We start from the raw sequence: 27,856 nt of genomic DNA, 5'->3' as shown, positions 1-27,856 counted from the left end.
TTATCTGCAAATAGAAACATCTGGAAGACTTCTCTATCTATAAGGACGCCTTTCTATCTGGACTCTGCACTTTACCTCCTCCATAATAATGGTAAGCTTCTTTGGTGAGGCTTCCTCGTTCTTTATCCCTTGATTTTAAGGAGAGAATTGTCAAAAAAAACTCATCACCAAAGTTGTATTTATCAAGAAATCTAAAATGATTTTCAAGCATTCGTGGGCGATCCCTTGTTGGAGGAGAAAGTCTTCAAGGCTGCATTTTACTCTATTGAGTCAATACTTTTTATTTCATTTATTTATTCATTTTTGGAAACCCTTATCTTCCATCTTAGAATCAGTACTAAGTATTGGTTCCAAGGCAGAAGAGTGGAAAGGGATAGGCAATTGTATATAAATGATTTGCCTTGAGTCACACAGCTAGAAAGTGTCTAAGGTCAGATTTGAACCCACGACCTCCTGTCTCTAGGTGTGTCTCACAGTCTACTGAGCCCCCTACGTACCCCAATCAGTGCTTAAAAAATTAAATCGACAAATATGGAACATAAACTTTGTATTAGGATTTTGTGTTCTCTGCACATTTTAGTTCAATATATGATGACAAAATGATCTTCTATTGAATATTACCAAAGCCTGTGCATTTCCTTTTCAACTTTGCATCAAGCATGCCCTCCCTGAAAATGTAAGTCATTCTCATAAAGATGGGTGGAAGTGAGAAAGTAGGAATAGTAGGTATATGAATTGGTTGATATTTACATCATTCTTGATCACCTGGTTTTAGTAGTAATACAGTATGACTGGCTCCCACCCTTTCAAATAGATTGAGTATTAGTCCCTCAATATACTCAAAATTGTACTTCCAATACAAACCACATATTTGACTCTGTCTCATGTGGCCAAACTTTCCAAGTATTTATCTGTCAGAAAAGAGGTTTCAGGATGAGTCCTAATTTAGGGTCCAGAAAGAACTGAGATAAGCCATTGTAATTCTTTGTTTCTGGATAAGGGAGTGAATTTTGTGATTAGAATTTTTTTTACATAAGGTTTATTTTATTTTACTTTTTAAAAATAAAAATATTTTCTCTTTTTCATACCTCTAATCCCCCAGTTTAATAAAAGCAACAAACAAACAAATCCTTTCTGACAAAAATTGATTTTTCTGGGAAAATAAATTCCCATATTGGCCATGTGTCCAAAAAATTCATGTCTCCTCTACCTTAAGTTCATCACCTCACTGTAAAGTGCTTTATAGCATGTTGCATAGTCTGTTTTCTGGAACAATGTTTCATTATTCCATTGATTGGTGTTAAGGTGTTCAAAACAGTTTGAACATACAGTGTTGTTATCATGACAGTTGTTCTCCTGACTGCACAATTCAGTCTGAATCAGTGTATACTATACAAGCCAAAATTTCTCTGCACCCATCATCCTCATCATTTCTTATGGCATAATCATATTCCATTCATTCATATATGATAACTTGTCCAGTCTTTCCCCAACTGATAGACACTCAAGTTTATCATCCTTTTCCACTATAAAAAGAACTGCTAGAAATATTTTGTATTTATAGACCTTTTACTCTTTTTTTTAACCTCTTTGGCATAGACAAAAGCAGTGGTATTGCTTAGTGATCTAGCAATACCCTCATTAGGTTTATTTCCTATGGTGATCAGGGAAAAAGGAAAAGAAATGTTATATTCTAAAATATTGATAGCAGCTCTCTTTGTGGTGGCCAAGAACTGGAAACTGAAAGGATGCCCATCAATTGGGGAATGGCTAAACAAGCTGTGGCATATGATTGTGATAGCACATTACTGCTTCCTAAGAAATGATGAACAGATTAATTTTGGAAAAAACATAGAAACACATTAAATTAGGAAGAGTGAAATGAGCAGAACCAAGAAAACATTATGTACATAAAGAGAAATATTGTTTGAAGAATGACTTGGATATGTTTACCTCTAGAGAAAGAACTGAGAAATAGAAATAAGATATAGAGGTTTAATATACACATAAAACTTCTCATTATGTGATGCCTTCTCCAATGAGAGAAGGGAAAGGAGGATGAGAGTTAACTGGATATTTTAACATAACAAACAAATCAATCAGTCAATTAATTTAAATCTTTAAAAAAAGAGTATATATGATAATGCAGGTCTGACCACATTGTCTCCATATTCAGACTCCATTGGCTCCTTATCACCTGCAAGATCAAATATAAATATTAAGTTTATTGTTGAAATTCATAACATAGATTCTCCCTTCCCACCATCTTGTCCAGTCTTCTTACATCCTCCCACATGCTCTGATCCAGGGATATTGGCCTTCTGGCTGTTCTAGGAACAAGACACTTCATATCTACAGTCCAGACATTTCCTCTTGCATCCCCCACACTTGCAATGTCCTCTGTCATCATCTCCACCTTTAATTTTCCTCGCTTCTTTCAAGTCCCAGCTGAAATTCTACCTTCAACAGGAAACATTTCCCAATTCCTCATAACTCTAATGCCTTCCCTCCATTGATATTTGCCTGGCTTGTTTGAACATATTTGTTTGATCATCATCTCCTTTATTAAATTGTGAACTTCTGAAGGATAGAAACTACTCTTTCTTTCTTTGTATCCCCAGCACTTAGTAGAGTCTGACATGTAAATGGCTGATGCTTAACTGCCTGACATGTAGTAAGTATTAGGGCATAATTCCAAATTGCTTTCCAGAATGGCTAGTTGAATTCATTGCTTTATCAAAGTTCTATCAATGTATGTGTTTCCCAGCAGCCCCTCCCAAAATTTGTCATTTTCCATTTCTTTTCTATCATCTTTGTCAAGCTAATAAGAGTATCAAGTAGAATGTCTAAGTTGCTCAAATTTTAATTTCTCCAATTATTAGTGATTGGGAACAATTTTTTTTTTAACATATGGCTGGTTGATGTCTTGAATTTTTTTCTATTGGAAACTTCCTTGTCATATACTTTGACCACTTTTAATTGGGAATTGCCTGCTGCAAATTCTGGATCTAAAGCATTTGCCAATGGCAACCAGCTAGCTCATTGGATTGAGAGCCAGGCCTTGAGATGGGAGGTACTGGGCCTCAGACATTTCCTAGCTATGTGATTCTGAACAAGTCATTTAACCCCCATTGCCTAGGCCTTAGAACTGATATTCAGTATGGATTCTAAGATAGAAGGTAAGGTTTAAAAAAAAAAAACATTTGCCAAAGGTCTTCTTGAGCTCCTATAGAATATTTTTCCTCCCTTGACTAATAATACTATTTTCTATGAATTAGGTATCTCCCAATGGCCAGACACATAGTCTCTCCTACCAAGTGGCTACTTTTGGCCTGAGAAGTGAGGCATCCTCAGTCCATAAACAATTTTTAATGTCCCAGAAATCCTGGTACCTACCAGATAAAATAATTTGGAATTCCTTCTTTTTTTATTTTTAAATCTTACCTTCTATCTTTAAATGAATATTGTATATTAGTTCCAAGGCAAAAGAGAGATATAGACTAGGCAATGGGGCTTAAGTGATTTGGCCAGGATCACATAACTAGGAAGTATCTGAGGCCAGATTTGAACCCAGGAACCCTGACTCTCAATTCACTGGGCCACCTAGCTGCCTCATCAGGAAATATTTATTGGGGACATATTTGCAAGGTATTGTAAGGAATGTTGTCTGTATGATATTAGATAATTCACTTCCTCTGTCTTAGCTACAGTGTTCTCCAGTATGATGTGAGGATAAGAACACTTGTACCATCTACCTCATATAGTTATTGTAAGGAGAAAAATGTTTTGTAAATCTTAAGGCATTATATAAATGTAAGCAGTTGTTATTGCTAACATTATATAAAGATACATGGTCCCTGCCCTCCAGCTTACAACCTAGTATTATATGCAGTTTTACTCCCTGAAAGGAAACTTTAATGACAGTAAGACTATAAAATTGAATTGCACTGTATGCATTAGCATTTTCTTTCTGTTTAAAAAAACATTTTTTTGAATTCTTTGATCTGTGATCTCCTCAGGGTAGGCACCCCTCCCACAATGCAGTTCTCAACTCATCTCAACCTTTTTATTTTGTGTGACTAGTTCACTTGCTTCCATGAATCTTTGGGGGGTGGGGGAATGGGGGGGGCAGCAGTGAAAGAAGGGATCCACTCAACATGCTGAGAGTAGGGGGAGCAGAATTCCTCTAGAACTGATATCTTCTAAATACCAGGGGAAGCATTTGGGTTCTCAGTTATCAGTTATCTTGCTGTCAACCAGAGGAATCATTAAAATTAAACATATACATTATATACATTATGTGATCATTAAAAAACAGATTTGACTAATATTAACATTATTAACACTGTGCTAAGTCTTGTGAAGCCCTTGAAAAGTGTAATGCTCTGCTCTCCTCTCCACCACCCACCCTTCCCCTTGCAAGACATGATTCCTAAATGGTGAAGGAAAATAACAAAATACTGCAGCGATTCCAACTTGCCATTAGAACAAGACATCTCAGAGAATTGTGGAACATGTTTAGTTTAGGTAGCTGGAATGGAAAGATAAATGTAGCAGGAAGTCCCCAACTGGTATTATCTCTGCTGTGTACTCTTCATTCTTCCAAAGGTGATTGGGGTAGGTAGTGAGGTCAGAAAGAGCTGATTTACCCCTGCTGGGTCTTAAGCACTGCCTTTGCCACATTAGGGGGCAGGTAGAGGGCAAGTAGAAGACAAGGACTTACTCTTGAGTCACTATGGGAGGCTGTGTGAGAAAGCATTGGTTCTGGAGTCAGAGGAATGGGTGGTGTGGCAATTCCACCTTTGATGCCAAGTACCCCAGTAACTTTAAGCAAGTCTATTAACTGCTCTGGACCCCTAATTTCTTTATCTCTAAAACAATGGACTAGATGGTCTCTAAGATCCTTTCTAGGTCTAGATCTATGAATTATCTTTTGGTCTAACTGAAAAGCGTAAACAAGTGCAAAGAGGTGTTTGAGATTTTAGAGATTCTATAAACAAAGAATATTGAGGAATGTGGTATTCACTAGAGACTTTATGGAAATCAAAAGTATGACAGTGATATGTCACAGTGGATAAAGATTAGACTTGGAGTGAGGAAGAACTGAGTTTGAATCTTGTGAAGAAAGCTATCTGACTATGGATATAAGTCACTCAATTTCACTCATTCTCATTTTCCTCATCTATAAAAAGGGGATAAAAATAACACCTATCTCACAGGGTTGTTATGAGAATCAAATGGATCAGGTATGTGAAAGATTTTGCAAACCTTGAAGTATTCTATAAATACTAGCTACTATGAGACTGATGGGTAGCTAGTTGGCACAGTGGATAGAGCACTGGGTTTGGAGTCAGGAAGACTCATATTCATGAGTTTAAATCTGGAATCAGATACTTACTATCAGTGTTATCCTCACTGAGTCCTTTAAGCTTGTTTGCCTCAGTTTCCTCATCTATAAACTAAGTTGGGAAAAGAAATGGTAAATTGCTCTATTCACTTTGCCAAGAAAACCCCAATGGAGTCAGGAAGAGTCACACATGACTGAAAAACAATTGAACAACAAAAATGAGGATAATGATAAGTTAGATTTTACAAGTTGTTTTAGTAGAAAGGAAGACAGTTTGTGCTAGGATAACAGCATAAGCAAAGCATGAAAGCACTACTTGGAGAAAAATGTAGGGCTCAGTGGAATCTCTGAAAGATAATAGTATGGTCATAGAACCCAATGACACTTAAGAGGTGATATATTATAATGGCCACATTTTTCACTTGAGGAAACTGAGACTCAGAGATATAAGTACCATCTCTGTGATCACATAGAAATGTGTGAAAGAACTCGGGTTGATTTACTCCTGACCCAGAATTCCTTCTTAATATGTTGTGATATTTCTTTGACCATAGGAAATCTAATATAGTCTCATGGTTTTGTGTTGTGTTGTGTATGTATATATGTGTGTGTGTGTAGAGGGGCAGTGAAGATAAGCATGGGATTTCTTAACTATATAAATCTTAGTTTTATCTTGAATTAAAAAAGTCCTTTGGCTCATAGACATCTAAACAAACACACATACACACACAAATACATATATATGCATTTATGTACACAAACATTTATATAAGTATATTCCAGGATGTCAAGCTCTCTGCCAAGTATAAAGATGACAACATAAATCATCACCTACCCTTTGTTAACAAAATGTGAATGAAAATTCCTTGTCAGTGCTCACTGGCCATTGCATTGCCAACCAAGTGAAACAGAAGGTTCTGTAGTTACTCTGTGAATTTGGGACAGTCTCACAACCCATCTGGATAATTGAGTCAGAACCATATGGTCTGAAATTTCCCAGATAATTATTTAACTTTTCTGATTTATTGTAACTACATAGGCATGGCCTTTTAACAGATGAGGTGGCAATATAGAGTCAATGTCACACATGGCCATCCTTTATTTCAGGAAGCAATCGCCCCCTCTCTCGTTGAGTTGATTTAGAGGTATGCAAGTATTTTCCTTCAATATTATGTGATGAAACTGGATAACCTACCTTCCAGTTGACTTGTTACTAGGTCTTTTCACATCTTTTTCATGACAGTAGGGGCAGCCTTCATGGTTTATCAGTTTGACTTATACCTCTGTATGGAAAGAACTTATTTTGTAGCACCTGGTAGAATAGTAGAATGTCATAGAATTAGAGGTCCATAACATTATTATGAGATGGTAGTTCAGCAATGTAGATTGAAGGCTGGCCCTGGAGTGAGGAAGAGCTGAATCTGAGCCCTGCTACTAACCCACACTATTTATTGGGCCATTGGGAAATCACTTCATCTCTTAGTGGCTCAAGCAAGTGTCTAAGGCTTGTAAAAAACTACAGATTAGTTGCTGATCTGGATCACTGGGAAGAGTTTCATCACTTGGAGTTTCCTATACTAATGATATCACAGATCCAGATCCCCCCAGAAACAATAAACAGGCCACATGTATTAAATGTAACTTCATGAAATCAAATGAGATATGATACAAGGTTAAACTTGTTAAAGTTTATATCACAATTTAGGGTTTAAAGTTGAATAGCATCTAATATACCCTAGTTTGGTCCTCTACATGTTAACTGTATCAGCAAAGATACATACAACTGTATAAATATATTCACACTTTGATGAATACACTCAAGTAGAATAGTCTGTCCAAATGTAGAAGGAGTAATGAGAGTGAAGATGAAAAGGGAGAAATTTTTTTTCATTTGAAGAGGAGATGGTGATTTCTCATTTTAAACTCTTGAGATACAAGGGCTTACCCTTATAATCTATAGTCTTAAATTTTGGCCCGCCAAAGGTATCTGCTTCCTTCCCATCTTTGTCAGAAGTATAAAACTATCTACTTCTGTATATAATACACACACACACACACACACACACACACACACACACACACACACACATATATATATATGCAGATACCCAAACTGGAATGTTCTTACCAATAGTTGACTCTCTTCTTTTCTTTTTTTTAACCTTTACCTTCTTCCATCTTAGAAACCATATATTGGTTCCAAGGTAGAAAAGAAGTAAGGGCTAGACAATTGGGGTTAAGTGACTTGCCCAGGGTCACAAAGCTAGGAAGTGTCTGAGTTCAGATTTGAACCCACGGCCTCCCATCTCTGGGTCTGAGCCACCCAGCTGCTTCGTATGATTCTTTTCTTGCACATTTGTTTCAATTCCCAATATATTGAGCTTTTAAGTTGGAGCCCTCAAAAGGAATCACTTAACACAGTTGAGCTCATTTAACCAAGATGTATGCTGAATGATAATACATGTATAATCCAGATCAAATCACTCGCTAGCAATGGGAAGGGAAAGGGAAGGGAGGGAGGAGATAAATTTGATCATATAATTTAGGAAAACTTGTGTAGAAAGTTGTTATTACAGGTAGGTGGTAAAAAAAAAAAGATGTGTGCTGACCTATGGTCTCAGTTTCACCTCTCTCTCAAGCTATGGGTACATTTATGTATATACACATACATATGTATATGTCTTTGTGTGTGTGTGTGTGTGTGTGTGTGTGTGTGTGTGTTATGCACTTATCAAGATTATAAGCTACTGCCACTTAAGGGAAATCGAGACAGGGCAGAGATGTGATCTCAGAATTGGATGGGATCTTCAAGTTCAGCTGGTTCAACCTTTGCTTGAACTGTTATCTTCCTGTAGTTATGCCTACATACACCTAGATGCTTTCTAAACTTCTCATTCTTGCAAAGTCACTGAATAATTACCCCATTATACGGAGTGGGTAAATCACTATTACATGAATGCTGATGGTATTCTTGGTCTAAGTCAAGTCTAGGTTCTAATCAGCCCAGTACATTGATGCTATCTGAAGGTTATATCGTGCTGAATGTTTTTAAAGCTCATTGACATCTTTGTAAACTTCCTGGGAGGTAGGTAGTTGGTATTATTCTTCCTGTGTTCTATCTGAGGAAATTGAAACAGATGTAAACTGACTTAATTTAATTTATTGATGTTTTCTACCTCTCATTGCCTACCAGAGTGCTAAATACCTACTAGTAATTGAGTAAAAGACTTGTTGAAGGGAAATGTCATTCAATTAGTGAGACTTTCAGAGCATACACTACTGGGTGCCACAACAATGCTCCTTCCCACACACTACAGGAAATCCTAATGGTCTTGAGGAGACATGATTTAATTAGGGAGGACTTATGACCCCTACTAGCAGACAATGCAGCATAATTAGGAAAGAGAACTAGACCTGGAATCAGAAAGACATGGGTTTAAATCAAAAACCAATTTTGACATTTAATATATGGCTGCTCTGAACCTCAGTTTCTTCATCTATAAAACTGATATAATGATACTTTTGTTCTCTTCTCAAGGTTGATGAGAAAATATATTTGTAGTAAGGCTATATTTCATAGGTAGTTTAGAATGTGTGGTTCAAAAGGAGATAGAATAGATATTTCTGTCCTCCCTTCTCCAAGGTAAACTTACTTTCCAGGAGGTGAAGAAGGGGCAGAATACTACTTTGCTTTCCTTAGAGAGAGGAAATATTGGACTAGAATGATTTAGATCTCTTCCCTTAAATATTATTAGTCTAATAGATGTAGTTTTCAAGTTTAAGCTAACTCCACTGATCACTACTTATTAATGGGTAAAGGAAGATACTAGCTTTATATTCAAGGCTTAACTCCTTTCCCACCAAATATCAGTTCCACAATGAAAACATATGTAATGAAACAAGCAGAACCAAGAAAACATTATATAAAGCAACAGAAATATTGTTTGAAGAATGACTTGTATATGTCTATCTCCAGAGAAAGAACAGGCAAAACAATTATATATATATATATATATATATATATACACACACATATGTGTGTAGATCAAATATATATTCATACACACACACATATGTGTGTATATACATGTATATATACATATATATACATGTATATATTTGTCAAATGATGCCTTCTCAAGTGTAGGAAGGAGATACCAGAGACTTCTAATGTAACAAACAAATAAATTTTTAAAGTAGCAAAGAAACCCATTTATCAATTTGATAGTAAAACAGAAACCAGAGAAAGTATACATGTGAACACATATATCCACAATACAGAATAAAGGAAGTTTCCCATTGAGAGGGAGATAACTCATCTCAACCAAGAAATAGAGTCCCACAGCTCATCCAAAGGAGAAATTCCCCAAAGCCTCTAGTGAAGCAAGATGTGTTTAGGGATGTGGTGAAGACTGCCAGCTCCTATTGTGTTGGCTTCTTCCTAGAGTTTGTTTTCCCTTCAACATCCTGAAATAAGATTGATATTGTTCATATTCTCTTTTGAAGCTAGAAACCAGGAGAATGTGAAGTGTCTATGGAGCTTGAAGAGACTTAGAGACTCTTTTCTTTCTCTCTCCCACCGTTATCAACTCTCCTCTGCTGGTACTAGGCATTGATCTCTACCAAGAAAAAGTCCCATATTCATGAGCTTTGAGAATTCATGAGCTTTGAGAGTAGAATTGTATATAAAGATACTGGTTATTATGAAAAATACAGATTCAGAAGTTTTACTTCACTTCAGTAACTGTTCATTAAGCACCTACCTTGTGCCTAGACTGTGTTTTTCTAGCCATTTTGTTTTTTATTAGTCTCTTATGGCTTATAATCAGCTAGTATACATGCAGTTATTAAGTGTTTACTGTGTGCTAGGCACTTAGCCAAATACTGGGGATAAAAAGAAAGTGAAAAACAGACTCTACCAGAAAGAATTTTTCTAATGATTTAGAAGACCATATTCTAATAGGAGATACACAAATCTCTAGATACATACAAGACATATATACAGAGTAGATAGGAGGCAACGAGAGGGAAGTCTGTGCAGTCTCTTGCAGAAGAAGGAATTAGAGGTGAAACTTGGAGGTGGAAATGAGGGGTTGTTGCCAGTGTGAAGGCACAGAGACAGAGATACAGTGTCATGTTTGAGGAACTGAAAGTATACCAGTGTAACTGGATTGTAGGTTATGTGGAGAGGAATAAAATGGAGAAAGAAAAAAGACTGAAAAGTTTGAAAGGGACCAAATTAGCAAGAGCTTTAAACGTCAAAAAAGTGACTTTAAATTTGGGACTGAGCATTAGTTATTAAATGTTATTTACATTTATCTCATAGGTTTATATTGTCATATAAGTACATTGAATAATACATAAATATATTTTATATTTAATAAATCATAACAGTATTGTTCAGTAATTTTCAATCATGTCCGACTCTCCATAACCTTACTTGGGGTTTTCTTGGCAAAGATACTGGAGTGGTTTGCCATTTCCTTCTCCAGCTCATTTTACAGATGAGGACCTAAAGCAAATGGAGTTAAGTGACTTGCCTCAAGTCCACAAAGCTAATTGAGTCAGGTACCACATTTAAATGCATGAAAGTGAATTTTTCCTGATTCTAAGCCTAGTCAGTGCTCTATCTAACGTGCCACCTAGCTTCAATCAAATAGTGTTTTTGGATATTAAATATGGAGCCACTACAACTCATTAGGAGGAGTGACTTGGTCGAACTAACATTTTAGAAAAATTGTTGAATTCCTTCTAGATCCTTCATTTAAAGATGGGGCTAGGGTAGCCACCTCATCATTTTTCCCATTGGACTGTTCCTTTGTACTTCATCATTGCTTCTAGTTACTCATCTTCCTTCAAAAGAGCACATCAACTCTGAAATACTTCCTCCAGTATCCCCTTTCTCTGGTTCCCCTCTGTCTCCCTAATTTGAGAGGAAAAAGGGAAAACATTGAAAAACTCCTCTCAGACTCTCCATTTAAGGAGGGCAGCTATCACCATTTCCTGCCCATCTGCAAGTTTGCAGTGTGTCTTCACATTGTGTACTTCCCCTACACATATTTACTTCTTTTTTAAAAATTGAAACAAGGAATAACTTTAATAAAGTTGTGGATTACAAAGTAAACCCCCCAAAACAATATCATGTCTATACAACAACAACAAAATCCAGGAGGCGACAATATAAAGAAAACTTCCATTCAAAATAATCACAAAATTTGTAAAATGTTTGGGAATCAATCTACAAAGTACAAACAATATTTGTATGGGTATTCAATGGCAAAATGTTCCCTAAAGAAATGAAGAACAACTTAAGCAGCGTCTCAATCACCACATCCTCTCTGAAGCTTAACACTGTGGATCCCCTTATCCTTGCCTCTCTGTCTCCTCTAGGCTTTCAGGGCACTGTGCTCTCCTGGTTTTCTCCCACCCATCAGCCCCACGCCTCAGTCTCCTGTGCAGAATTTGCATGGTCACAATCAGAAACCATGGGTTTCCCTTTCTTGGTCCTTCTCTTCTTCCCACATATATGTAATACAGTTTAATTGCAAATTCTTCAGCTTTTGCTTTTTCCAACTTGGTAATACAAGTCACTGATTTTGGACCCATGACACTGTCATTTCAGTGACAACAGATCTCATTGTATCTGTCAATGTAATGGGTATAGATGGCTTTTACCGGCTTAGTCAGGCTCCCTTGTCTTCAGGGACACATTTACTTCTTAGTTTCTTTTAGTATGTTATATCTCTGATTAGATTGCTGTTAGGGGTTATCTTTTGTCTTTCTTTCTATTTCCAGCTTTTAGTATAGTACCTGGCATATAATAGGAACCTAATAAATGTTTCTTGACTGACTGAATAGAAGATGGATTTCAATGGGGAGACCTAAAGTAATAAGATCTTCAAGAAGACTCCTTAATTAGTCTGAGGAAAAGGTGATGAGGGCCTTTGTTTTCCCATTCATATAACTCCACTGATGGCACAGCGATGAGGTGAAATGAAGACTTCCTTCATATAAACATCTGCTTTTTCCTAAGTAGTACAGGTCACTCAATTCTTGCCATTCTCCCTGGACCTATCATGCTTCATACTAAATTTTACTGGAACCTCGCCAATTTTGAGCTAAAATGGGGGAAGAAAAGAAGGAAATATATAGCCAAAGAGATAGCATCAAGTATGGTGGGCTGTGTTGGCTGAAGAACAGCCTTGCTCTTGTGGAGAAGATACTGGTACTTTTCTCCCACCTCTTGGAGAAAGATGGGGATCTATGGAGAAAGAATACTGTAGACATTATCAGATTTAGTCACTGCATTGGGTTTTGCTGAATTTTTTGTTGTTGTTGTTGTGTGAAGGGAAGGATCAATGCTAGAATAGAAGTGCTTTTTTAGGAAATGACTAATATAAAAACAGAAGCTACCAATAAAATTTATTTTAAAGGATAATGTATTGCCTTTAACTCTAGTAATAATATATACTTTTCCTTCTTTGCCTAGAAGTGGGTCTGAATTTTTTAAAAAATGATTTCTAAATTCTTTAGTTTTCTTATATAATTCCTTGAGATAATGAAGAGACAGTCGATAAAATGTTTTGAATTGTTATTTATTTTTTGTTGGTTTTATCAAATGTGTCTCTGCACTATTAGGAAAAACATTTTAGAGAAAATAAATGTTTGTTAATAAAAATAAATCAAAATAAATAGATTCAGAAATGGTTATTCTAAGGAATATGCTTTTTAGAAAATTCTTATTTCGTTGCAGAACTCTTCCTAATTCTAGAAGTGTGGTATTTATTGTTTTGAAGTAGAATTTGTGGTGATGCCATGAGATTCACATCAGATCCATTGAAGATAATGTACAATAGAAAAAGAACATGGGTTGGCCACATAGCAAGGGCAAGGCAGAACAGATGGAAATTCTCCATACTCTTGAATTTCCTCAATGTCAGGAGAAAATGAGGAAGGCTTCCACTACATAGAGTAGATCCTTTGTGCTATACTAGTGGGAGAACACAAACATGTCATGTCAGATGATCAGATTTAAATTTGAGTTCATTTATTATCCTAGTTGCCCTCTTAATTTGCTCCAATTTGTTAATGTCCCCTAGATAATGTGGCACTCAGAACTGAATGTGGTATTCTTTATATTTATTGCCTGACAAAAATTGATTAGAAATTTTCATTTCTCATCTTCTGGGATATATGTCTTTGAATGCCTTCTAAAATCACATTAACATCAAATCTAGCCTCAGCCACTTCCTAGCTGTGTGACCCTGGGCGAGTCACTTGACTCCCATTGCCTAGTCCTTACCACTCTTCTGCCTTGGAACCAATACATAGTATTGATTCCAAGATGGAAGGTAAGGATTTTAAAAACAAATAAAATAAATAAAATTACATTAACGTTTTCAAAACTGCTTTCCCATATTGCTGACCCATATTAAACTCAAGAGTCCACTAAAACATTCTGGTCTTTTTTATATATGGACAACTATCTAGTTCTACACTCTTTCTTCTATAGTTGCACAATGAATTTTTTTAGCCCAAGTATAAGACTTTATATTAATCCCTGTTGAATTTCTTCTTATTAGAATAAGACTAGAGTTCTGCCCTGTCATAAACATGAAATTTTAGGTTCCAATTATGCTGCTCAGTAGAATCCAGTTTCATATCTTCCATAAATTTAATAAGCATAAAAACTCCTCTGTTTATCTAGGTCAGTTATTAAAAATGTTGAACAGAGAAGAATTGAGTAGGATCTACACTAGAGACTTCCTTCTAAGTAAAGGGTTCTTAATCTTTTCTAGACCTCTTTGGCAGTTTAGAGAAGCTGGTGAACTCTAAATCCAATAATGTTAAAAAAAAGTTGTTGCATAAACCTAACTGCATAAAATAAATGATATATGATTACAAAGAAAATGAATTATATTGGAATATTTATTAAAACACCAAGAGAACAAAAATCAAATTCAGGAGCCACTAAAGGTCAAGATAAACATCAGTTCATTTAATCAACATTTTCGACTTTCAGTCATTTAAATAGTCTAAAATTCACCTCATTATTCCATTATCTTAACAATTCACTTTGGTGTCCACCTTTCATTCATCTCTTATTGTGACTTTAAAAAACGTAGCATGTGTAGCAGCCACAATCAACTAGATTGAGGGTAACCAATGGGCCTCAAATCCATGGATGAGTTAGAGATTGTCTGCCCCAAACATGTTAAGACTTCCCCCCAGTGACAGGGGCAGATAAGAACAATTTCTTCCAATAGCCATGGAAGCAACTGAAGAACACGTTGTGGAATGCTTAGAGCTTGGTCAGATACTGAATATCCTTAGGTCATCCACTGTATCCAGGGCTGTTGCCAGTTATCCTGACTTTTGTCTTACCATTGAATTTCAGTGGCTCTGTAAGAAAAAGTGAGGCTAATAACTTTGTTCCTCTCTTCCTAACTTAAGTCCAATGAATGTACAAGACAAGACATAATCTGTGACATCATTGTTTTTTTTCATAAATGAGGGATGAAAGGTGACAACAACAATAACCATAGCTTTCCATATTGTTGAAAATAATGTTGAGGAAAGTTTTATCAAATGTGCTGAAATCCAGGCTTATTCCTTCTTTAGAAAGTTAGTCCTTTTCCTTCTTTAATAATCCTAATTTTTAAACTACTCCCCCTCTTTTAAATACCTCTTTTATAGGTTGTCTTCCCCTTTTAGAATGATATCTCCTTTAAGGTAGAGGCTACCTTTCTTTTTTGCTTGTATTTGTATCCTCAGAATTATCTAGGACAATGTCTAGTACATAGTGCTTAATAAGTGCTTCTTGACTTTAAATATTTTATTCTATTATGCTGATTTGCCAGTAATTAAACTTTTTTTAGTTGTATTTTTTTTACTCTGTTCTCCAGTTATCATTTCTTTCTTGAATTTTGGCTATAACACTAGAAATGACATTGAGCTCCAGTCCTGGATCACAAACTACTTGCTGGACAGCTTCCATCCATATATACTATAGGAAACTCAAAATCACCACATCTAGAACAGAACTGATAACTTTTCCTCCAAATTAAACCTTCCTCAGCATTTTCCCATGTTTGGAACCACAGTGTTATCCAGTCATTTGTCAAATCTTGTTGCTACATTATTTCTCATATACATCTTCTATCTCTTCACTTACACTCTAGATCAGGTCCTTATCCTACCTCACCTGGTCTGTAGTAGAGCCTTTTGGTCTCATTGCATCCTGTCTCTCCCTTCTTTAGTCCATTTTCTACCTTAGCTATTTAGTGACTTTCCAGAAGCACAGGTCTGATCAGTTTAACAAACTCCATCATCCCCCTCTTGGATGAAATGCAAACTCCTATTTGGCATTTAGGGATTGTTATAACCTGACCCCTCTTCCTACTTTTCTAGTTTTCCTACCCATCACCTTCCTTCTTGAAATCTTCCATCCAGTCGTATTAGCCTACTTGCTATTTGGAATAGAGAACACTTTTATGTCCTTCTCAGTGTATCTGCACTGTCTGGCTCTATGCCTGGAATATAATCCCTCCTCACTGACATCTTCTGAAATCCTGTATTTCATTAAAGACTCAGCTTAAATCATCTTTTATATGGAGGTTTTTCTCATAATTATCTGGTGTATGTGTGTATGTGTGTGTGTATGTTCACACATTTTGTTGTTGTTCAGTGAACAACATTTGTTGTGCTTTAATCATTTCAGTCATTCCCAACTTTTCTTGATCCCATTTGCATTTTTCTTGGCAAAGATACTGGAGTGGTTTGCCATTTCTTTTTGCAGATGAGAAAATTGAGGCAAACAGGGTTAAATGACTTGCCCAAGATCACACAGCTAGTAAGTATCTGAGGTTGGTTTTGAATTTAGATCTTCTTGACTCATTGCCTTGTAGGTGCTCCATATATATGCATGCACATGTGTGTATGTGTATAGATATGTACAGATGTACATGAATACATAGATTGCTTATAGCAATATGTCTAATATTAATAACCACTATGTTGCATTGTATACATTATATATAGCATACATGCATGTGAATTTGCATGTGTATATGTATGTATCCATGTAAACATGAACATTATAGACCAATGTCTCTTTTCTCTTCCATTACAATATTCATTCCATTTAGGTAGGCATTGTTTCACTTTTGTCTTGTCTCTCAAGAAACACATAGTAAGCACCTTATAAATGTTTGTTGATTGATTCCCCCTTTTCCCCTTCTTCCTTCCTAGCTAGTTGCTTTCTATCATTTATTTTTATATATTTTTTACTTGCTAATAAACTTGCTTGGACCCAACTTCATTCTGTTTATTACCAATAACTCCTTCTTATGGCTATTTTGGATTCTTATCATGTCTCGTGGAGATGCATCATCACTTCTATCAACTGGATCTTGTATCTGAACATAATGAGCCAACTCTCTTGTTCATCACCTAGTTATTAGTGAAGATTTTGAGGGCTCTTATATTTTGCTCACAGACTCAATCAAGTTATTTCATTCTAATCAGGGAGTTGGTATGTGAAAAAAGTCCTTCAAATGATCGGATGGCCACAGAAATGTATAAAAGTCATTTACTTGCACTGAAGGTCTAATGGTACATGCAAGGGAGATATCAAGTGGCCTCACTGTGACTAATGGCATCCAATGAGACCTAGTTCTTGCCTTGTTGTTGTTTACTACATTCTTTGAGCTGCCTTGAAAGATTGCCTGCACTTCAATGATTAACTTTGAGATTAGGTCAGAGGGAGAGTGTGTTCTGTCTGCCACGCTCTGATAGCTTAAGCAAAATACTTATGGAGGTTATTAAAGACCTTCTATATGCTGATTATAGGATTGTGTGCTTGTGACACATAATCAGAAAGATGCAAAATAATTGAGAGATGTTTGCCAATTTCTTCCTGTTCTTGTGGGGTTGTCGGGACTCTTGCCTGACCTACTGTGCCCGTGCTGCCTGGATGATTAAGCCATACTACTTGTTGGCCCTCTCAGAGAATTTCCAAAGAGTCATGGATAATTTTTATTTTCTTGAAAGCAGCCTCCGTTTTCACATTAAAAAGACAGAAACTTGAAAAAAAATAACTGACTACCAGGTGATCACCAATGCTATTGGCAACTGCTTCACAGAAGAGTTGAGGTGAATCTTTCAATGGTGCCCAATTCTGGATTAGAAGACAGAAACCCTATGCAAAGTCACAAAGAAGAGAGATAGAATGTTGTGGAGCAGCAAGTGACATAATTTATCTGGAACGTAGCATGCTTGAAGAGGAATAGACTAGAAATATAGTCTGTGACAAGACTGTGAATCTCCAAAGAAATGTTTATCCTAGAGGCATTCTGGAACCATTGGAGCTCTTTGACTGGGGGGAGTGACATACTTCAGCAATATTGTTTTGCATCTGGATAAGGGATGGATTAAGCAACAGAGAGACTTGACGCAGCAGAACTCAGGTAAATGCTGATGAGGGCTTAAACCAGATTATTGTTGGTGTAACTGGAGAGAAGGTGATGAATGTGAGAGATGTTATGGGGGTAAAATTACAAGATGACTAATTTTGTAATATGGCAGATGAGGGAAATTGGAATACTTAGGATGAACAAAGATGGGAACTTGATTATTAGAAGAATGATGGTACTCTTTGTAGAAATGGAGAAATTGGGAAGAGGGATTTTCTCCAGAATACATAGAAAGAATGAATTATATTTTAAACATACTAAGTTTGTTATGCTAATGAAACATCTAGTTAGAAATGTCCAGTATTCAGTTGGTGATTCAATATTAGAACTTAGGAGGGAGAATAGTGTTAGATATATGGATAGTAGTCATCTTCATTAATATAATAATTGAAGCATGGCAGCTTATGAGGTCCTCAAGGAAGCAGATATAGACAGAGAAGAGAACCAGGACGGAATGTTGGGGTACCCTCCACAGTTGAAGGATAAGACGTGAATGATCCTGCAAAGGAGACTGAGAAGGACCATCAAATAAGTAGAAGGAAAAACAAGAGAGAAGAGTATTATGAAATCTCAGAGAGGAGAGAATATCTCAGAGCAGAGAATAATCAGCCAGTGTCAAATGTTGCAGAGAGGCCAGGAAGGATGACTGAGCAAAGGACATTGGATTTGCCAACTAAGGAGCATTGGTTACTCTAGAGAGAGTGGTTTTAGTTGAGCAGTAAGGTCAGACATCAGATTGACATTCCCCAACCTGTTGCTAAGCCTTCCTACGGATGATATTTTCTGATATATTTAATGAAGTTGAGACATAGAATCCAGAGTCTTGTGAAACTCAAAATATATTACATTGATTGATTCCTCATCATCTACCAAACCAGCCAATCTTTTTCAGAAGAAAATTAGACTATCCTGACAAAATGTGTACTTCAGAATGTAATACTTGGCAATCTTCTAAATGTTCTGACATCTTCCAGTGTTTTTACAGGTACACTAGTTTAAATGATAGGTTTATATAATATCTACGGTCACCCAGGGATGTATAATTTCTATCTCATCTTCTGTTATATCCTATAACTACTTCTGCCTTATTAGTGTGTATGAAATCAGGATGGTCACTCATCTTTCTTAACTGCAAATAAATGTCTTCATTCTTACCAGAAATAATCTTGTCCAGTTACTGCTAGGATCTAAAAATATCATATCCATTCTTAGATATTTGACCAAATGAGATAATGAAGTCTTTCCTGATTCTTTTGACTAGTGCCCAATAAAATTGCTATGCTTTTACTTTGTATTTGTAACAAGTTCTTGGGTTTGTGTGTATGTATTTATGTATGTATGAAGAAAAAGAGAAAGGGAGAACAGAATATAAGCTTCTTTAAATCAGAGATTGTTATATTTTTGTCTAAATATTCTTAACGGGACACCTGGGTGACTCAGTGGATTGAGAGCTAGGCTTGGGGATGGGAGGGCCTGAATTCAAAAGACCTCAGATACATCCAAGCTGTGTGACTCAGTAAGTCACTTAAACCCCATTTCCTGCCCTGTACTGCTCTTCTGAATTGAAATTGATACTTAGTTTTGATTCTAAGAAAAGGAAAGTAAGGGTAAAAAAAAATAATGAATTAATGAAAACAATGTCCTCAGCACCTATCACAGCTCCAGGGATATAATAATTCTTACTAAATATAATTTGATCGATTGAATACCAGGAAAGTGTTTTGCAAACATTAAAATGCTATAGAAATGTGTATTATTATTTCATCATTTATCATGACTATTATAGACAACCCTGGCATAGCATTTCCAGAGCTGGTCTGGAAAGGAAGAAGATCTGGGTTCAAATCCCTACTGGCCATGTCACCTTGGGCCACTTCCTAATGTCTCAGTGCTCTAGGCAACTCTCAAAGATGATGTTTCCAAGAATATACCATCCTACATTGACAGAGGGAGTTTCTTTATTTGCAAGTTCAGTACCTTTTAGTTATCTGAGATTTATTGTCTTATACCTTGTAGTTTCCTTATAAGCCATTCTCACTGAAACTTAAGCATCTGCATTAATAAAAATGCCTTTTTTGATACTCACTGTGATATTCTCTTCACCTTCAAAAATATATATAAGAACAAGAATTCTAGGTATGAAATATCTCAATCATCAAAGCTTCTAACCAGTTCCTGGCAGAGTAGCATCTTAGCTGACACTGTAATCATGTTTCTGACTTAAAAAATAAAATTCAGCCCACTCACATGGATTAAGCTACCTTAGAGATCAATTAGGGACTTTCCAGATGGCCTCTAAGGGTAAAGTGATATTTATTCTAGAGACATACCTCTTTGCTATAGTTTAATTCAACAACAACAGGTTAATTACGTATTTACAAGGCGCTGTGATAAGTACTTGGAAGGCAAAAGGGAAAAATTAAACAAACAAAAACCACCGTCCTTGACTTCAAGGAGGTCACATTCTCCTGGGGAAAGGGAGTAGTAGAAGGGAAGATATGACAATCCCACAGGAGGTTAAACAGAAAGTAGGGAGTGATAGGGGTGAAGAACAGAGCTAGGAAAAGGGCTTGTGGGAAAGGTAAAGAGGTTCTGCCTGCCTTGTTATAAGAAAAAGTACCCAGGGGGAAGTATTACAAGGGACTTATCCTAGAGGTTAAAGGGCACTGTTTGCCTTCAAAATCCTTTTTTTTTATATTGATGACAATATTAACAATTGCTTCCTTTCTTTTCCTTAGTCTTTCATACTGTTGCTTTTTTGTTAAGAATGTGCCAATCATATTGGAATACTAGCTATCTCCATTTCCCTGCTCCTTGATCACCACCCCCTCCATCCCTGAAAGGCACTGCCTCTTCATTATTATTGTTAGATGGCACAGTTTGGACTGTGTTGGATTGGGAGTCAAAAAGACTTGAGTTCAAAATCCACTTTCAAAAACTTATTAGTTGTGTGACATTGGAGAAGTCATTTATTCTTTCATCCTTAGTTTTCTCATCTTTAAATGATAATAGTATGATATAAATGATTTTTATATATTTACATAAAAATAAATTTAAATAGAAATGGCAATAGCACCTATTTCATAGGGTTGCAGTAATCAAATGAGAGTTTTAATTTATGTATATGTATGTATATATGTATATGCAAACATACATATGCGAATTTGTAAATGAAGAACTACATAAATGCTAGCTATTACTGCGACTATTTAGAATACTCAGAATTCTTCCATCAAGGTCTAGCTCAGGTGATACCCATCCTGTGATATCTCCTGTCTTCTTCCTTCTCCTTCCACCAATTAGATGAATGCATATAATTGAAGTAGTACCATGGCAGATCTTAAGTTCTTTGAAGATACACACTGTTTCTTTTTGTCTTTGAATACTTAGCACAGTGCGTGTCACATAGAGCGTGCTTAATAAATTGTTATTGCTTATTTGTTATGTCATGCAAGTTTTATAAGTAGTAGAATTGGGGTTTGAACCTACAAATTTTGAGTCTTGAATAAGATGCTTTTCATTATCCCATATTGCCTTTCACATAATTTATTTGTTGATCCCAAAGGACTATATGCTGAAGGTACAAAAAGGGGTTAGATTATGCTTTTTTAAATAGAATCTTCAGACCCAGCAAGCGTTAGATAAATAAAAAGATAAATAATACTACCAAGTAATAACATGCATTAGCATAAGTGGCATATAGACAGTAAGCATAGAGTTCAGAGGGCTGAAACTCAATAAAGTTTAGAATATTTGGAGCAGACCTTAGAGTATATTTATGCTAGGCTTTGCAGGAAGGGCAGAACTTGGATATATATATATAGGAAGCATTGCACATAAGATGAGCATAGAAGGGGACACAAACACAGGACATCTGGTACCTAGATGTTTTCACCGAAACTTTTTTATGGTCTGTAGTTCCTCCTCATCAACAAACATTTATTAAGTGATTAGGATATGTGAGGCATTGTGCTAAGAAATAAGGATATGAAAAAGTACAAAAAAAGCTGCCAGGGTATCTGGGTGGCTCAGTGGATTGAGAGCCAGGTCTAGAGATGGTGGGTCTTGGGTTCAAATTTGGCCTTAGACACTTCCTAGCTGTGTAACCCATGGCAAGTCACTTATCCCACATTGCCTAGCCCTTGCTGCTCTTCTTCCTTGGAACCAATATTTAATACTAATTCTAAGACAGTAGGTAAGGTTTTAAAATAAATAAATAAAGTACACTTTGAAAATCCCCATGGGCATATCTGAAAAAACAAACCAGAAATAATATATAAAAACATCCCTAGTCCAACACAGCTTGTTCTTCTTTACTTTCTGTGGTCATAAAGATGTATCTGAAAGGTAATTTGGTGCTATGGAAAGAATAGTGCTTCATGGTGGTATCTTTAGGTCACAGTTTAGTGACTTTTCGGGTATAGTTGAAAAGTGCTTTTCAGATCAATGAACTAAACCCCAGCCCACCAACAATGCATTAGCATGTACAATGTTGTTTTTTTGTTGTTGTTTTGTTTTGTTTTGTTTTACTTCCTGTGCCCAGACTGCCTTCATTTAGGTTTATTCTTATTTAATTCAGGACTACTGACTGATACTTATTTGCAGTTGCAAAAATGACTTATTCTTATTTTAATCTTATGTTTTCTCTTTCAGTTTTCCAAAGAAGTTAGACCTGTTTCTTGGTGAAGAGAAGGCAACGTGCTTTTCCCAAAAGGTCAGTTTTCCTTTAAATCTTGTTTCTTTTTTTTTTTAACTTCCCATGAAATTTTTCACAGTTCTGCAAAAAATTGTGGTTTTCAATAATGCTTTATTGCTGAGTTGCTTGAGCAGGTTATCTCTTCAATAACTGGACCGGTAGGTGACAGAGCATATCTCTGACTCTTCAGTTCTCACTATCAGAAGTTATCAAAGAAGTAGGATGCTGTCCTTAATGGCTAGATTCTTTTGCTATATTTTGCTATCCATATGTTTCATTCTAAGTTGGCATCATTGTTCCCATCATTGTAGAAACATAGACTCTTTGGTTAAAAGGGAACTTTAAGGTCATCCAATTAAAACTCTTGGCAGGTAGAGGAACTAACTGTCTCTAGAACATCCCATACAAGTGGTCATTTGCCATTTTCTGGTATACCTCCAGAAATGGAAAATTCACTAACTGATAGCAGACCATTCCATTTTTGGATACCTCTAATTGTGAAAAAGCTCTTAGCCAAAATCTGCTTCCTTATAACTTCCCATTAGTCCTACTTCTACCATCTGGAACTGTACAGAATGGTGGCTATTTAACATAGTTCCTTATGCAATACAGATAAAACAGTCTGTTCTGTCTTGCTTCAGTAACCCCTTATTGTCCTTTGGTCCTTTATGTTTACTGTCTCAATCTTTTATACATCCTCCTTCCAGAAGATGGTCCTTCAGATAGATGACAACTGTCAACTGCTCCCTAGTGTCTTTCCAGACCGTATACCCTTAAATTCTTAAATTTAATTTAAATTCTCAAATTTAAATTCTTAAAATAGTTCCTTAAGTGATATAATTGTGAATCTCAATTACTACTTGATTCTACTCCTTTTTGTCAGTGACCTTCCTAAATATGGTACCCAGAACCGAATCTGATAAAGGTAGAATACAAGGCAACAATTCTCTAATTCTAGACTGTTGGCAAACACAACACATTGTTGTTGGCTCATGGTGAAACCTCAATCCTCTGAGACCACATCCAATACAGTTCTTTTAGAAGGGATGGAGATGAGGGAGTTATTTACAGTACATAAAGAGATAGGTAGAGGTATGATCATTGGAGGAGAGAGAGAAATTACAATAAGAGACATTTACAAAGATTTCACATCAGAGATGATGTGAATTGAGTCTTTTTAAGATACAAGGATGAGAAAAGAATAAATTTCAGGTATGGGGTACATCTTGTACAAAGACATGGAAGCAAAGAATAGAGGTTGAGTTCTGGAAAGAGCAAGTATACCATACTGACTGGAAAGTAAACCAGGACAGACAGACTAGATAAATTGTGGGCAGTTTTAAATATTAAGCTGAGGCTTCAGTAGTTTATCCTATAGGTAACAGCGAGCCACTGAAGATTCTTGAGTAGGAGAGTAACATGGTCAGAATTGTGTTTTAGGAAGATTATTTGTGTGGAGGACAGATTAGAGAGAAGAGAGACTGCAAGAATGCTTACTGTTACAGTATTCTACCCAAGAGGCAATGAGGATTTTTAGACTGTAGGGTAGGAGCCATGTGAGTAACAAGAAGGGGACTGACATCATAAATGTTGCAGCAGAGTTGACAAGGGTTGGAGATTGAGTGAGGTGGGTGGTGACAAGTAGAAGAGTCATGAAAAATGCCAAGGTTGTAAATATCAAAAGCATGGAAATAGTTTGGAGGAGAGGTGTGTTAATAACCAAACAGAGAGATAGATGAACAAACAAACAAATAAATAAATGTGTATATGTTTTATATTTATTTGAGTTCCTAATTCCTGTTTGGGCATGCTGAGTCTAAAATGCCTATGCAGTATTTATTTGCATATATCCAACATCCATTTGGCGGAATGAAGCTAGAAATCAGGGGAGAGTTTAGGACTAGACATAGTGCCACAGAGAGGAGAGGAGAGAGAGCAGACCTAGATGAGGACAGAACCTGGGGCTGTACCCATGATTAAGAGATGGGACATGCATGATAATTTTGCAAAGGAGTCTGAGAAGTAGTCAAAAGGGTGGGAGGACAGCCAGAAGACAGAAGTATCATGAAAACTTAGGGAAGAAGATTAGGCTTCTTGTAGATATTATCTTGTAGATAATAGGGGCTAGTTGGCATAAGGGAACGAAGGTCAAGAGAAGGGTTTTTATGAATTGGGGTGGGTGTGTTTGCAGGAAGCAGGGACAGACTCACCAGAGAGGGAGAGACTAAAGATTAGAGGAGAAGATGATTTACAGAATAATCCAGTAGGTTCAGGGGAGCAAGAATGGGAATTTTTTAGCCATAGGATATTACTGTTTGACTGGACGCCTACCCACAAGGTATTATAATGTCAGATGAAGGTATAAATTGTATCTCTCTTAAGAACCAGGTATGGGAGAGGGAGTTCAATGTCAGTAGACCTATTCTTAGATAAAGACCTGATAGCAAGAGATCTGGAGTCTGACTCTCTACTTCTGGAAATGAAAGTCTAATTGTCTGAGACTCTAGTACTAAACGTGAGAAGCCTGGTAGAGTTAGGTCCCAATTAGTACAATAAATGAATCCTATGTAGGAGTGGCATATAATTTAGTTCACAGTATTTGAAAATATAATTAAGCAGAATAAGATCATTGGTTCCAACCCAATAGAAATATGCAGCATGAATTCATATAATGCAACCTTTTGTAATATTCTTTATTTACCCAAATGGACTCTAGCTATATTGGAGACTGAGATCCTGGGTTCCTCAAGGAATTCTAGCTGTATAAAGTGCTATTTCTTTCCCATGCTATTCTTTTACAGTGGACTTTTAAACAACAACAACAACAAACAAAATTTAGCATTTTGTATTTATTCCTATCAAATTTTATTTTCTTCGGTTCATCATTTTAATCTATGGGGAAATTTTTGGATCTTAATTCTATGAGCAGTGCATTAGTCCTGTTATATTGGTGCCTGCCAAAATCATGCTTTCCAATGCCTTCATCCAAGTCATTAATAAAAGTGTTGAATAGGACAGGAAGGTGCTCCATAGTGTGCCACTAGAAACCTCCCACTGAGTTGACAACAATCCATTAATCAGCACACTTTGGATGCCATTTTGGAACCATGAATAAATCCACATGATTCTATGCTTCCCATCCAACTTTTCTCTAAACCTTCCCCATCCCTTCTTAATCCCTCTGCTAGTTTTTCCCCTGTTTATCATGTAATTATACATTTATTTCCATGTTGTCTCCCCCATTCATTTTGTAAGCTCATTGAGGACAGGGACTATCTTTTGTCTCTTTTTGTATTCTCAATACTTAACAAAATGCTTGGAACATGCTTAATAAATGATTTTATTTTAAACCATTTCTTTTCATCTCAGTGACAACTCCAAGATATAAGGGTCTAGATATTTGTCCAGGTTCACATAAATAGGAAATATCTGAAGTCAAATTTGAACTCAGGTCCTCCCAATTCCAGGCCTAGTGCTCTATCCACTGTGCCACCTAATTTCCCCTTAATAAAAATCTGTTGATTGATCAATATGCAAATTATCACAAGAGATTTTATCAGATGGCTTAATGAAATCCAAATACATGACATTCATAGAATTCCTTTTCTAGTACTTTAGTGATCTTTTAACATTATTAAAGTATAATCATAACTGTTCAAGGGAACTAGAAATGTCATATGAAGAACAGTGGAAAGAATTGAGAATGTTTAGATTAGAAAAGGGAAGGCTTAGAAAAATGGAGTTGAAAGGATTGAAATCAAATCTTGTCCTTGACTGTGTGACCCCGAATATGTAAGAACCTTTCTGAGCCTCAGTTTTCTCATTTACAAAACTAGAATAATGATACTTGCAGACTGCCTTTAGAGAATTACTGTGGGAAAAGTTCTTTGCATATGTCAGATGTAAATTGAGATGTTATTGTTATTAAAACTGATTTTAAGTCAGTACAGTATTATAATCCATTATGGTATTAAGATAATAATTTTATTATTCAGTCATCTTAGTCATGTTTGACTCTTCAGGACCCCATTTGAGATTTGCTTGGCAAAATATCAGCCTGGCTTACCATTTCCTTCTCTAACTCATTTTACAGGTGAGAAAATGGAGGCAAACAGGGTGAAGGGATTTGCCCAGGGGCACACAGCTAATAAGTGTCTGAAGCCAGATTTGAACCCTGGAAAATGAGTCTTCCTGACTCTAGACCCACCCCCCTGTCGCTGTACCACCTAGCTGCCAAAGATAATTAAAGCTAGCAATAATAAGACCTAATATTTACATAGCATTCATTATGTTCCAGGCACTGGGGCAAATTGCTTTACAAACATTATCTTTTTTGATCTTTGCAACAACCTTAGGAGGTAGAGGTTATTATTATCCTTATTTTCCAATGAAGAAAATGAAGGTAAACAGAGGTTAAGTGACTTGTCCAGAGTCACACAGCCAATCAGTATGTGGGGGTGGATTTGAACTCAAGTCTACCCAACTCCAGGCTTAGTACTCTACTGTGCCAGGCTGCCTGCCTGGCATGAGGAATTTTGCTGGTTAGGTAAGTTCTCATTTAACTTAAATCATCCACCAGCTTCACTTAGCTGTCATTGTTTAATTGAACAGTTCTCTGTGAAGTGAATGTTTTGGGGTCAGATTTTCTATAAATGATTCCTAAGATCCTGGATTTCAGAAGACATGTTGCTGTGTGTGTGTGTGTGTGTGTGTGTGTGTGTGTGTGTGTGTGTGTGTGTGCGCGTGTGCACACACGCGCGTGTGTGCGTGCGCGTGCTAATGTTGCCCAGCTGCCAGTCTGCCCTCCCCTTCCTCCTATTGCATATGCCGATTGTCCCTAACCCTCATTTCCTGGGAACTGTAAACTTTATCATAGTGTCACAGAGGCAATTTTTGGAAATATACTACCTCACCAGCCAGTCTGCATTCAAGAGAACCTGTAATTTAGCAAGACCAATAGACCAGCAAGACCAAAGCATTGCAAAGAGAAGCGTTGATCAATAAGCAAGAGGCAAGTCAAACCTTCGAAGGAACATAGAATTTAGAGCTTGAAGGGACAACAAAGAGCAAATAACTCAAGCTTCTCATTTTATTGCTGAGGAAACTGAGATGCAACAAGATTAATGACTTCCCCAGGGTCACACTGGCTGCTATTCACAGAGCAGAGCTTCAAATCTGGGTTCTATTAAAAGGTGACTTGCTTACTCTATCTGTAGATCATTCCCAGTTAGGATGTGGAAGCTCATTCTGCTTCCAAGAGACCTGGAGCAAGTCTATTCATCTGAGCTCATGCTTCCTCTTGTGTTTGTAAGATGATCAGCTTTGCTTTTTATTCCCCCA

General features: G+C 36.5%; 1 protein-coding gene across 12 annotated transcripts in view; it reads left to right on the top strand.

Annotated features, from left to right (window-relative positions):
- ATXN1 (ataxin 1) overlaps positions 1 to 27,856 on the top strand; it is a 543,129-nt gene that overhangs the window by 260,020 nt on the left and 255,253 nt on the right. For all 12 annotated transcript variants that reach the window (XM_016431756.2, XM_056823470.1, XM_056823467.1 and 9 more), the window contains one exon: positions 22,474 to 22,534. The gene's annotated coding sequence lies outside the window, so the exon portion shown is untranslated. The remainder of the gene's footprint in view (positions 1 to 22,473; positions 22,535 to 27,856) is intronic.

The sequence above is a fragment of the Monodelphis domestica genome, chromosome 3 (genome assembly GCF_027887165.1).
Source record: "Monodelphis domestica isolate mMonDom1 chromosome 3, mMonDom1.pri, whole genome shotgun sequence".
NCBI lineage: Eukaryota > Metazoa > Chordata > Mammalia > Didelphimorphia > Didelphidae > Monodelphis > Monodelphis domestica.
This window is presented reverse-complemented; position numbering and strand designations above follow the sequence as displayed.